The sequence below is a fragment of the Athene noctua genome, chromosome 1 (assembly GCF_965140245.1).
Source record: "Athene noctua chromosome 1, bAthNoc1.hap1.1, whole genome shotgun sequence".
Classification (NCBI taxonomy): Eukaryota; Metazoa; Chordata; class Aves; order Strigiformes; family Strigidae; genus Athene; species Athene noctua.
Genome location: NC_134037.1, coordinates 176685243 through 176699766, shown reverse-complemented (window position 1 = coordinate 176699766; position 14524 = coordinate 176685243).

Sequence of the window (14524 nt, the reverse complement as noted above, 5' to 3'; positions counted from 1 at the left end):
TGACGTTCATCCACTGCTCATCATGACACTGTACGTTGAGTACCAGAGACAGGCAGGGCACTGGAGAACAAATACACCCATTTCTGGCTGCTGTGAGGAAGAGCCAGGAGCAATTACCAGTTCTAGCTCATACAGACTAGTAAATCCCCCCCTCCCCTTGGATCTAACCCCACCTTCCTCTTGGATTTCCTTAGCTGTGAAAGCCTCGCTACTTCACTGCCAGGCGCTGCTGAAGGCTCCCTGGCTTGCCCCGGTGCCTGCAGCCCCCACGGGTGACGGGACACAGCAGGAAAGGCACCCAGAGCCTGGATGCCAACCTAAGAGCTCCTGGACAGCCTTGTTTGTGAGCCAAAAGGCTGTGTCACTAATTAAGAAAAGAAGCAACCGGCTAACAACTCACTGTGGTTTGCTGGCTTATTCAGGGCAGTAATTAAATAATATATTGTTAATAGGAAACTATTAATATGTTAACAATTATGATGGGTAGAAAACTGACCAAGGAGTGGCTGACTGGAACCAGTAAGCAGGTCGACAGAGGGGTCAGGAGCAAAGTAGTTGTTGATACACATAAAAGGCAGGCACACCAAAAACTTTCCCTAGGTAGAGATGTTTGAAGGGCGGGTTGGGTGTTTTAGGTTTCCTTGAAATGCTAATGCAGAAAAGGCAAGCATTTTGGTTTTTGTTTTTCTTTTCGAAAAGTAGCAGAAATATCAAACGAAGCTGGGGATGTTTTTTTTCTGGACCTGTGGCAATCAAGAATGCTATTAATTTCTACAGGCCATGAGCAGTTTAAAAACTGCCAGGCATAGGTGGTTCAGAGGCCATGTAGCATACAGCCTTTTGTAATATTTACCAGAATCCCACAGAAGCACCACAAATCTGGAAAAATGCTACCGTTCTACTGAAGACAAAATTTAGAGGGTCATCTCAGCATGAGCCCAGGCAGAGTATTGGTTTAAAGAATTGCTGCCATTATGACCAAGTAAAGAACCTGAAGGGAACAGGAAGAGATAAACACAATGAATGCGTCCTATGTTACAGATACAGGGCACATATATATACCCTGCCTTTGAACAAGCTCATTCAACACCTTGGTAGTGCAGCGCCCGTATGCTGAGCTGTCCCTCGTGTGAAAATGCAGCCCCCACACCCGTGGCCCGTGTACCACCGTGCCTGCTCGCCCCTGATCTCTCTCTCAGCTTGTTTCCTGCTGCGGTTTAACTGTTGATCGCAGCTGACTTCAGGCAGCTCCTCCGGGAGCCAAGGGTGGGGTGTCATGAGCTTCAGGACAGGTGACTCCCATTGTGGTGGCTGGCTCCACTTGCCTCCTGGCTGGGGGATGGCTGTCCATCCTGCCACCCTGCGACACTAATGCCCCCATGCCAGCCAGGGGCTGAGCTGCCTGCCTGAGCATCCTGGAGTCTATTCTGAAGAGCCAAGTGCTTAAAATCAGGTTTCTGACTGAAAAACTTACACTCCATAATCAAAGCCCAAAATGGGTCACCAGAGAGCATCAGCCCTGATGAGGGCATTTCCAATGGAGACCACAGAGACGTTCATGCCTTCGGAAACAGAAAGTCACACAAAGTGCTCAGTCTGAGATTTTTTTTAAACCAAAGTCTAGCAGGTTGGCTAGAAGCTTGGAGGACAACCTATGAGTCCAGTGGCATGGGTCTGAAAGTCCTGCCTTGTCCTATTTAGACTTCTTAGTTCAGGTGCTCACATCTAGGCACCAAAAGTCACCTGTGATCATCTTGGGATCGCTAGGTGCTACACAGGGTAGACCTGCACCTGGTGGTGGGGTGCCCAGAGCACCTCCCACAGTGCTTGGAGCCCATGGAGGGGTAGTGACATCCTCCAGGGATGTTTCCTACTTGCACCAACGGATGAGTCCTTCGAATCAAATGCGGATGAAAACACACTTTTGTGACATGCAGAAAAGGAAATAGTACCGACATGATTTTTCTCTTGCACTGGCATGAATCAAGAGGTTTGTTAAGGCTGATTCTGTAAAGTTAGTTTTAAGAAGACTGGGACATTTTTTGTCTGACACAGCCCAGGAAAACAAGGAATGCCAGGATTGTATCCATTTGAAAGGATTAATCATAAGTAACAAGCACTTACAGGTATGAGAGCTGGGATGTTACAGCAGGTCAAATGACTGGCAGAAACAGGGAATGCTAAGAGTAAAGAAGTAATTGAAAATCAGAAAATTAATATATAGTTTCTATATTTTTTAATGTAATTATGGTATCATTAATACCATTTTGCCTGGTTATCATGGACCTACTAAAAGAGTACTTCAGTTTCCGTACTTAATTTTCCTTACTTGTCAGGCTTTTGATGCAGCAGTTTTGCTGGGAAGCTTCTGCCAAGGAGCAGTGTGAATCCTCTGTGAGCAGTTAGAGCAATGCTGACACTTGACTAGACCCACTGAGATCTTTTGCAGCAGTACCCAAAGCTGTCATCTCACTGGACAATTGACCAGTATCACAATAAACCTAACATGGATGCAGGAAAAAAAAAAAAACAACCAACAAACGAACAAACAAAAAAAAAACCCACAACAAACACAACCCTATATTGCCATACCTTTCAGTAGTACAACACACACCTTGCAAAAAGACACCAGCAAGCTGGGGTGGCGATATGGCCTCGTGGTAGTTGCGGAGCAAGGGGAGCCTCATCTAGAGAAGTTCTGGGGCTGTCACCACAAATTCAAATGCTTCACACATGCAGGCACAGAGCCTGAGGAAGCATCAGGAGAAGCTGGCCACTGCAGAGAGGCAAACAGCCTCTCTCCAAGTGCCCTGTGACAGGCTTTCCATGCAAGCCTAAAGAGAACCACCAAAGGTGAGTGGGATCGGCTCCTGCCCATGGCAGGAGGGACGGTGGAGCCGTACTGCTGAGGCCAGGTGGCTCTTACCTGCAGACATGGACCGAAACCTGCCCCGTAATGTTCTGGCAAGAAGGATCCCTGTTTGGCTACCTTCCTGGGAGTCCAAATCACTTGTGGTGGGGAGGTCATGTGGCCTCCTGAGGACTGCATGAGGAAGGAGCTAACCCCCTCGCCTCCTCTGGCTCTGTCTGGAGGGAGGGACAGCTGCTTGCCTAGCAAGAGTGGCTCAGCAGCAACTGCTGCTTTTCTTACTAGATACCCCTTTTTGTTGGTAAGAGCTTTTGAAATGAGCTGTAGACAACCAAATGCAACCCAAGTACCCACCTGGCCACTTACAGGGGGGTCAGCTACAGAAAGAAGTGGCTACAAAGATAATTCCTTCCTGCTGCAGGGAGACAAAGAGGCTGGGAAGGGGTCACCTGCAGTTAGGCACCAGCTGTGTCACATTTCCTGGTGCAGAAGACCTGTTCCCAGCAAAGAGAAATCCCTTGTACTTGAAGGACCATCACCGGCTTCTCAAGGAAGGGAAGGACTTGATTTACCCTCTGTGTTCAAATAAACACAAGTGGGAGAAGGTAAGAGATGTTCCCCAGAAGATACACCCACCCAGGAAATACATCGGTGCTTGAGAGGTAAAAATACTTGGCCAGTGATGTCTGGTCAGTGTGTCACAGGTCTTATTTAAAAGAAAACTAAACTAACTTGATCTTGACTTTGAAAGTCAAAAGCAATCCAGATTACAGAGGAACTGCTTAAGAGTTGAGCTTCAAGTGCATAAAAATAGCATTTTTTTCCCATTTCTATTTGTTTATGTTTTGGAAGAACATACAACAAGCTGTAATGGAAATGGAAAATAACATACAACTAACTAGACCCAAAGGCTCTGTCTACATTAACCAGGAGGCTGGATTGCTAGAAGAGGACCTGTAGAGGAAGAGCTCAATGCTGAGGGCACCAAGTCCCTCCTTTAGTCATGTCGGTGTGTTTTGTATGATTCGGATGTGCAGAGCCACTCCTGGGCTACAAGATCACCCCTGCGGTGCTGGAGACACCATTTCAACCCCTGAGCCACGTGATGTGCCCTGTGCCAGCACCCCCCAGCCAAGCACCTCGCTTCCCTGCAGGCGGCTGTTTCTTTCCCATACAGGATTAAGTGAATTCTTGTATCCAAAGCCTCATCAGACCTGCTGGTGCTTAGCTCATTAGCACTAAGAGGCTTGTGAGCCTTAAATCGGTGATCCCATTAGTGGGACCAGCAGTAGGAACCTGTAGGAGTCCTGTTCCCTCTAGGGGCTGCCCTGTTCAAGGGACAGAAATCACAGGTTTTCTTTTGCTTTTCAGTTGGCTTGGCCAAGATCAAGTTAACAGTCTGCTGACTGACTGTGCTGGCTTTGTGCAGCGGGGTTTGGTATCAGGGGAGGGTGCTAGAGCAGTGGTCCCCTGTGAGAAGCTTCTCAAAGCTCCCCTGGCTCCACGCTGGTCCCGCCTCTGGCCAAGGTTGGGCCAAGTAGTGATGGTGGCTGCGCCTCTGCAGTATCATATTTAAGAAGGGGAACCTTCTTGAGGAGGACACCTATGTGAACACCAAGGTCAGTGGAAGAAAGGATAAGTGGGTGAGCTGCACTAGAGCAGAGACTCCCCTGCAGCCCATGGTGAGATGACAGAGTCGCCCTCCACACCCCAGTGGAGGTCACCGGAGGAGCAGAGATTTGCCTGAGGCCTGTGGAGGGCTCCACACCGGAGCAGGCAGCTATGCCCGAAGGAGGTTGAGACTTTGTCGGAAGAATAAGCCCCTGCTGTTGTAGTTTGGTGCTGGAAGGACTGCAACATGTTGGGGGGACCCACGCTGGAGCATCTGGAGAAGAATGCATCCCGTAGGAAGGACTCAGACCAGAGAGAGTTTGTGGAGGACTGTTTCCCATGAGAGTGACCACATATGGAGCAGGGGGAAGAATGCAGAAAAATGCTTCTAGCCCCAGCTTGGAGGAAGAAGTGGTGGACTGACTGCACCCCCCATCCCCTGCGCTGATGGGGGAGGAGGTGAAGGTATTGGGCACAAAACTGAGCCCGGAAAGAAAGGAGGGGTGGGGGGAGGTGTTTTTAAGACATGCTAACGCTTCTCACTGTCCCATTCTATCTGCTAAATGGTGCTGTTGTTAGTGTTTTGAATTGAAGTTATATTCTTTTTCTTCCCCTAATGAGCCTGTCTTTTGTCTGTGGACCCTCCCTATCCTTATCTCCATTTCTGAGCCATTTGATTCATTTTTCTCTTTCCCAGCTCTGAAGGGAAAGTGGTGGCTGCATGGAGTTCAGTTGTCCTCTGGACTCAAACCACGACAATGACCAAATCATGGCACAGTTCAGGGTGGCACAGCTTTTCTTCCACCAACACAGAGGAGGCTCTGTCAGTGCGTGATGCTCCTGGCTGCAGAGATGGGGTTTGAACAGGGTTTTGGAAAAGCTGCCAGTCAGAGAGGGACCTGGGGGTGTTGATTGACAGCCGGCTGAACAGGAGCCAGCAGTGTGCCCGGGTGGCCAAGAAGGCCAATGGCATCCTGGCTTGTGTCAGCAATAGCGTGGCCAGCAGGGACAGGGAAGGGATCTGGCCCCTGTACTCGGCACTGGTGAGGCCACACCTCGATTCCTGTGTTCAGTTTTGGGCCCCTCACTGCAAAAAGGACATAGAGTTACTCAAACATGTCCAGAGAAGGGCTTCAAAGCTGGTCAAGGGTCTGGAACACATGTCCTATAAGGAGCGGCTGAGGGAACTGGGATTGTTTAGTCTGGAGAAGAGGAGGCTGAGGGGAGACCTCATTGCCCTCTACAGCTACCTGAAAGGAGGGTGCAGAGAGCTGGGGATGAGTCTCTTTAACCAAGTAACAAGCAACAGGACAAGAGGGAATGGCCTCAAGTTGCATGAGTGAAGGTTTAGGCTGGATATTAGGAAGCATTTCTTTCCAGAAGGGGTTGTTAGGCGTTGGAATGTGCTGCCCAGGGAGGTGGTGGAGTCCCCATCCCTGGAGGTGTTTAAGAGTCGGGTCGACATAGCGCTGAGGGATGTGGTGTAGTTGGGAACTGTCAGTGTTAAGTTAATGGTTGGACTGGATGATCTTCAAGGTCTTTTTCAACCTAGATGATTCTGTGAACAACCAAACCAACCCTGAAACCCACCCCAACACTTTAGGGGAGAGGTGTTGAGGAGTGTTTCCAAACAAGGGGAAAATCGTGCAGCTTTCCCGGCCGATGTGTGGTCAGACACTTTGTGGTGCTTCGGCTTTGCCAGCCTCCCGCTGCTGGGAGACTTTCTGTTCTGTGATGAGCAGGAGGCCGGAGGGGCGAGAAGCAGGAGTTGCTCTGGCGGGGCTGGGAAGCCCCCTGCATGCAGCGCTTGCCCTAACTTCTGCTCCTCTCCCCACCTTACTGGCAGCAGCCCCCCCGGGGCAGCACCGCGCCCTCCCACGGCAGAAGCCACCAGCCTGCCAAGGCCGAAGCCCTCGGCAGCGGGTCTGATGCTCCCGGGACACGGCGACCGGCCGCTCGCGACCCCGGGGCGAGGGCCCGCCCCGCTGGGCTCCCGGCGGCTGCGGCGCGGGGTCCCGAGCGCCCGGAGCCGGCTCTGCCCGCCGCGGCCGTCGGCCCAGCGCCGCGCCCCGGGCCCCGACGTGCGGCGCCGCCGCCAGCCCCGGGCGGCAGCTCCGGGCCGGGCAGCGGGGCTCTCGCCGGGCCAACGCTCCCACCACCGCCGGAGCCGCTCGCCCGTTGCCTCCGCTCCCCGTCAGGCGGCGGCGGACAGCCTGGCCCCGGGGCGGCGGGGCCCGGGGTTCCCGTCGGTAGGTGGCGGTGCCGGGTAAGGCCTCCGAGACCCAGGAGCGCCCCCCCGAGCCCTCTTCCTCGCCCACGAGTGCTCCTCGCCCGTCCCCGCGTCCCGCGCCTCCCCGCGGGGAACCGGGAGAGCGTCGTCGTTAAACCGCTTCCCGCCGGTAGCGTGGGGGGGCCCTGGCAGCCCAGACGTCCCCCGGGAGTGTAAGTCAGACCCGAGGGCACCGCGGGGGGGTGAGAGACCCCACCCCACACCCCACACACACACGAGCAGGGAAGGGGAGCGCCGGCCCCGCAGGCGTTAGCTCCCCCATGCCCGGGGAAAGTGAAACGCATGGCCCCGCACCGGCCATGGGCGCGGACCCCCCCACCTCCTGCCCCGGCTTTGTGTAACCGGCGCCCTGCCGAGCCCCCGGGAGCGGGACAAAACAAGGGTGCCCACCCCACGGGCCGCGGCAGCGAGCGGGGAGACCGGGACACCGTCCCGCGGGACAGCGGGTCAGATCGGTGGCGCCGGGGCACCGGCGAGGGACCCTTGGGGGACGCAAAGCGACGGTGGGATTATAGGTTGGTTCTATCATGCAGGCAAACACGTTCATCGCAGCCGCTGTTGATACAGCGAGTACCAAAGGAATTAATGATTCACCACTTAATTTCTCCTTCCCTTACTCCCTCCACCTTGCTTTTGCTTTAATAAACTGGTCTGGAGCCAACTGCAGCATCAGGTTGGTAATGACTTTAAGCACCATTTATGCTGCTAGCGTGGCAATTTAAATTGTCACTTTCTATTAAAAGGTCTAACTCCAAATGGTTTTAGCTGAAAGCATCGGCACTGACTGCAATTAAATAAAGAAACTCTTTTCTCGGGATGTCAGTGCAAACTCATTTTAAATAAGGGCTCAGAAGCACCTTGCTAATTTAAACTACAGTATAGCTTTCTAGTGAAGAATAATAGCCAATGCAAGCGATTTTCTCCATGTTGCATGACAGTTCTCATTGTCACTGTAAGAAACTTAAAGGAGTGATGTGCCAGAGGAGTCCAGCAGCCTTTGAAAATCCCTTCATGATAAACACAGGCAGCGCTGCATAAGCAAGAGCCATCATTTCTTAGTAGCTATCCATGAAAAGATATTCATCATGTTCCTAAAGGACTCTGATTTACAGTCTTGCTTTCTTCCAGACAGTTTCTAAGAACAAATCACCTTACTAGGCATCCGTCTGATTCTTTGTCTCTAGCTATACCAGCTATCTCCTAGAAACAAAATATGTATAGTGTACTTTGCATGTCTCACATCCCCTTTTTCTATGGCTCTTAAGTCATTTATAAATCATATTATTCTGTGGGAAAAGAGACTCCATCTGTGTTGTAGCTCACCTGTAAAAATCACATCCAGTTCCTCAGCTGGCTGCTAAAAAACAAAAGCACTTTTTTGCAAGCTCTGTGCAGCAGCTGCAGTGCCCCGTGCCTGGCTGGCCAGCCAACTAACTCCTCCTTCCCCACCTCCTCTGCCTCAGCATCACCTCCCTCTAGGTCTTTCCTTCTGCGCTGGGCACAGGCTGGTCCTCCTTTAGCAAACACCTCTGAGCTCCTGATCTTCAACTCTACCTCGCACATTACACTGTTTATCTTTTGGTATCAAATAAAAGTCCTTTTGCGGCAAGAGGGAAGGACATGCTACTGTTTCACATGTAAAAAGTGTTTAGCATCCTAACTGAATTACCTAGCATGAATATTATAAAACGCAGCATCACAAACATGTTTGCTCAACTTGGGCTGCTTTTCCTATTCCTATGGAAGAGGCAGTCTGGCAGCACAGCCTTTTTAGTTTTTTTAAAGAGTTACTAGATATCAGACAGAATAACAGAACTGCAATCTTTGGTGTCTGTGCCTTAAATAAGAAGTTGAAAAATACCTGAACAGCTTTAATGGTTCATATTTTACTTTAATGGCTTCAAAGCTTCTCCAGTACATGAGAGTGTCCCTTATGTTATGACCACTATGGTTTCTGAAGTGTATTACACCTGCTGGAAATAAATAAGTCATAACACTTACGCTCCCCCTGTCCCATTCTCAGTTGCTACGGTTATTGCTCTGAAGGACACTGAGACACATCTTGAGATAAGTATCTGTAGGATGGTTATGGATGTGATTTTTATGTCTACACAATTACATTTCTAGCTACAAAGCACTCCACATTTTACCACTTCACTGCAAAAAAAAATGTAGCAAGAGAGATTGATTTATGGCTGACCCTTACAAAAATAATATGCAAGGGAATAGGATCAAAAGTAATTTTATTCACAGAATTATGAATATTATTCTGTTTCATTTCTTTTTAATGGAGAACAAGAAGAAAAATATACTGGTATTTTGAGGAGAAATGAAAGAAAGGTACTGCATAGTTGTAGAAGAAAGGATTCGGTGGTACAAGTAGTTAGGACTTTTTACTTAATAATTTTGTCATCATAAAAGTGGCATATTTATTAAAATGAAAAGTTTTTGTGAGAACAAGCCCATTTTCCACTTTCAGTGGAGCTCTTGCTTTGTGCAAAGCCTGCACACTGCCTCTCCTGAACAGTTGTCTTCTAGCTAGTTTTTCTGTCTTCAACCTTACTTTCAAAGACCTTAATTTTCCAAAGCTTAAAAAACTTTTTTTTTTTAATATAAAAAGATTTTTATGAGGCAGAAGAAATAATTTACTGTCCAGGTCTAATTCTGGATTAGAAAAGAAAGAGATCTGGGAAATGTGATCAGACAGAAGTGCTCTTCAAGGACAAATAATATATGCAGGATGCCTATGGGAATGCGAAATGCCAACATGCTCAAATATTAGTCAAAGCAGGTGAGGGAAAATGAATTTTGGAAAAAAAAAAAAAAGATATCCTGTTCATTCTGCAGGTTTCCACATGGCTCTGAAACTCAGAGGCAGAGCGTGACAATTCTGTCTGGTAAAACAGGGTGCTACCTTTGGCAGTGCCTCAATAGCACCAGGCATTACCCCTTTACTGGGCAGTACGGCCTCGTCCAAGCTCTGGGCAGGTTGAAGGGTGTTCCAAATTTCACCATTTTTACATGGTAGTAAATAAGAAAACTTGGGTTTCCCAATGAGATCTTCTACTTATAAACTTTGTGTAGCTATTTCTTGGGCTTCACTGTGGCTAGGTGGAGTGAGCTCGTCCTCTCACCACATTTCTGCTCCCCAGAAGAGCCCCCAGGGCCTTCCCATCAGTGAAAAGTAAGTGAGGCCCCTGGTCTTGGGCCCTCGGAGCCGGATGCAGGAGGCCGGGAGAGGAAGGAGGGGAGGAGAGGGGGCTTCCTGGCAGTTTGTGTGTGCGCCCGCATGTGTGTGAACTAGCCAGGAATGGCACGGTGCCAAATTCCCCAGCTCTATCCCTCCCCACCCCATTCTTGCTGCCAGTGCATGATGATCACTGTGGTGATGATGATAGATCACCGTGACAGATGATAATCACCACAATGAGGGTGACGATCGCCAAGTTGGACGCCCTTTGTGGGAGTTAGTCCACCCATGCCTGCATGTATCTGGTAGCTGCCATGTTGTAAGGCCTGGGCTTGGAGGTGTTCCTGTGCTGCCTCTGCTATGGCAGAAATGTGGCTATGGCATGGCCTTGGCCTCCTGGTGTAATGTCTCCTTCAGTGGCAGGGAAATGGCAGAGACCCTACAGCCTGGCCATGGGCTTAAGGGCGTGCGTACCTCTGTCCTGGCTCAGCTAGAGGGGCTTCCCCTTCACCCAGGTTTAACTCCACTGGGGCAGGCAGAGGTTCATGTGTTGCTGACAAGGAGTTCGCTCCGGTTTTGAGCCTCTCCGCCCTTTACACACCTTTAATTTTGGGACTTTACCCAGGTTACACAACTGATAGGAAATATTTGTTCATGGCCTCTTAGGGCAGTGAAATAACACTCCCAAAGAAGTAGCTAGACAGGATTGTACAATTAATGGTTTTTACAATTTACAATTATTTTGTCAGAACAACCCTGACTGCAGGGAGTGGTTCTGTCCTGTAATACCCAAGAAACCTGCCAAAATTAAACCAAGTCAATAGCTGCAGATAGGAAATCTAATCTTTTGACTGCCTAGTCCTTTTGCCAGGGCTTGGCTGGGAGGACGACGGGCCACATTATATGGGGTCATTTGGATCCCTTCCTCCACTTCGCATCCTTCATGAGAAAATGACACCTAGCCATCCTCGTGCTCATTTTTCCTAACTCATTCTCAAACATAAATCAATTGCCTTCACAACATTATTTTAGCTGAGGATAAAAAAGAAAACATCTTCTAGGTCAACATTAAGAGCAACATGAGTTAGCTAAATTAATCTATAGCTTTTTTACACTCTTCTGTCCTCTGGTGGAGCAACTGTTGCTGTGCGCTTCAGAGCAACCCTAGGCTGGGTGTTTGGGACCATCAGGTGCTGTGGTTTAGGCTGGAATCCCACCTGTGTGAAGGAACCTTCTCTCCGCCCTTGTGCCATTAGCCATACTTAGCCCCTGCTTGCCCCAACAGACAGTAAGCCCTTTTCTCCTCTTTCACTTTTCAGATCAGACGAAGCAGGTCAAGCAGGCATTTTCCCACAGGTGACAGGGACACCCTGGGCTTCCTCAGCTTCTCCTTCCTTGTGTACTCCTGTACTGCTGTGCCCACTGCTGGGGCTCTTCTCCCCGTCCGTTTATTGCCAGATATTTCAGCAGGCCAGCTGGCCCTGGTTCCTGGGCTCTGTTGCCATTAAAAGCTTTGCTTCACGTTAGGGGATGACTCTTAACAGAAACACTTCTCAGACCTAATGAAGCAGCACCAGCCACACTCACACATTTCAGGCCTGCTCACTGGTCTCTTTTTCCAATCTCCCCTCTTTCTCTTGAGATATAAACAGGGTTTCTGTACTTTTTTAGGCTTCCCTTTCTCTCTGAAATCCTTGCAGGGAATAGGGGGGGTGGGGGTTCACTTTTGCTTTAGAGCTTTGCCACTGAGGTTGTATCAAATACACAAAACATAATGTGAGTCATTTTTCATTACTTTTTCAGGTATGTGGGAAGACCCTGCTAGTGTAGGTTACTTCTTGTTGACCAGTATGTATCTGCTGTAGATGCAGAAGTAAGAACATAATGACATTTTAAAATTATTTGGGCATACAAAACATACACGGGTACATTTGCAAACCAGAGAAGTACCCACATTGTATAAAAAAGCATCTAGAAACCAGACTATTCCAGGGATGCAGCTGAGCATGTAAAATGATAGGTGGCTGTACATTATAGCACATATATGAGGAGAGCCTGCGAAAGCTGGGACTGTTCAGCCCGAGGAAGACTCAGTGGGACCTTCTCCATGTATAAAAATACCTGGTAGTATTTATATATGGTGGTGGCAGTGTGTGCATATATATACATATAAATACCTGGTGATACTTATAGAGGAGTAAAGATTATGGAGTCACACCCTCCTCAGTGGCGCCCAGTGACGAGAGGCAACAGGCACAAACTGAAACACAGAAGGTTCCACTGAACATAACAAGACACTTCATTACTGTGAGGCTGATCAAGTCCTGGCATAGGTTACCTAGTGAAGCCGTGGAGTCTCTATCTATGGAGATATTAAAACCCCAGCTGGACATGGCCCAAAGTAACCTGCTCTCACTGGCCCTGCCCTGAGCAGGGGGGCAGAATAAATGATCTCTGAGGGTGCTGTCCCTCCTCAGCAGGTCTGTGGTTCTGTGTAATCCAGCACGACAGTGTGGTCCTTCTCTAAGACAACATCACTTGCTGTTTCCTGGGTGTCCTGCACATGGGTGACAGGAGTGGATGGAGAATGGGTGCTGGAACACAGCTGAGAGATGCTCTCCACTGGCACACAAAAGTGGTGAGTTGCTTTAGCACAGGCATATCTTTAATCTCCAGAAATGGTTACTGATTTTGCTGCATCATGGCTTCACAGGGACACTCGCAGCTCCACATGGTTTTATACAGGTCAATAACTTCCTAGTGGGATAGAAACAGCTTCCACAAAGGCCACTACAGGCAGTGGGAACTGCAGGCAGAACACAAGGAAAGGCAAGGAATCACCCTTTCTTCCAGAACTGCAAAAACCAGCAGCACATGAATGCATTTGGGAACCATACTGAGTACGTAACAATGCTGCGCTTTATGTCTATCTATTTTTAAGCATCAGAGGCATTATACCTGACTTTTAAAAAGGGAACAGGTTTGTCAAGTGTTGCAAAAATAGCCCAAGAATCATTAAAAGCATGGTTTTGGTTTGAATACATTTTCTTCAGTATTCTAGCTTATTGGACTAAGCTGTTACAAGCCTGGTTCACAGAATGGTGAGATTTAAAGAGATACATACCTTTTGTTGTATTCTGTTGGGGAGGTTTGTGGTTTATTTTGTGGTGTTATGGTGGGGTGGTTTTTTTTAATTTTTAGGATATAGATCACATTTTTGATATTTTTTCCTGATAAAAATATCTTTAAAAAATGGACTTTTATTTTGAGCAAAAGCTGCTGTTCTTGAAGAAAATGAGACTTCAAGAAAAATAACAAGTATTATGAAGTTTCTGTTCTTTCCAGAGTGATAACAATGTGGCTTTTTGCAAGTGTTTCACTGAATTAGTTTTACTGACATGAATGTTTTTAGCCATAGTAAATTCCAGGCAACTGCTGTCAAATGTTTATATAAATTACTTTTAGGCCATGCAAATGTTTGCATTGAAGAAATTGGACCCTAAGTATTACCTGTCAGTCAGACAAGATAATAATTTTCTATCGTGAGACTTGAACACCTCCCCCCACAAAATACATAGCTCAGCATTTGAGTGGAACTTACTTCAGCTTCTTGCTTTCACTTACAAAGTCAGAATGAATTGCTGGGGAGTAAATACTGGAGAAACTGTAAACTGACTACATAGAATTGGGAGTCAGAGGAAAAAGAAACAAAGGGCATCAGAGAAATTATTCTCTGAAAATTATTATGTGAGAACGACAGTTCTGAAGCAGGACAGATACCATATTATTCAGCTGTCAGTAAGGCCTGAAAGATGCTGGGGGAGCTGTGATAGTTGCTATATGAAGGTGCTAGTCAACTTGTCAGATGCTAGGAAAGAGGAAATTGGTGGCAAGGGGAGATAATAGAAGAGGCAAGTGGAGGTAAATTAGAAGGGTGTTAGACTAAGGGAGAGCTAACAGATGCTGCCATGGGAACTGCCAAGCAAGAGTAGGAGAGCTTGCTTGTGTCTCAGATAGACCACACACCCTGCAACCTGCACATTAACATGAACAATTTATCCTGTAAAACAAAAAGATATTCTAATAAAAATAACAAAAAGATGAGGGGAAGAGAGAAAGAGGCTATCAGGAACGTAAGCAGTATCTGAAAATATTTGTTGAATTCATCAAACCAAGAGAAAGATGTGGAGAAAGGGTCTCTCTAGGGGCTAGCTCATAGTATGTTAAAATTGCTTTGAGCCTAGTTGCAGTTGTAAAGCTGCCTAAGTTTACTGTATTTGAGCCATAAATTTTATTGGGGAAGCAAATATATCTATTAAAATGTCACTGGCACACTACTGTCTCTGATGGTTCCTCACATCTGAAAGCTTTCCTCTATTTTCCCAGCTTGCACAAGTTGGGCTAATTATCTCTTCCTACAATTTTCCTCACTAGCATGCAAAACATCTGTTTTTCTTTCTCTTTTGTATGTTGTTTGGTTTTTTGGTTTGGGTTTTGGTGGGGTTGTTTTGATTTTTATTTTTTTTTTTAAACAATGTCTTTATAATGATCTTTGTCCCCTCAG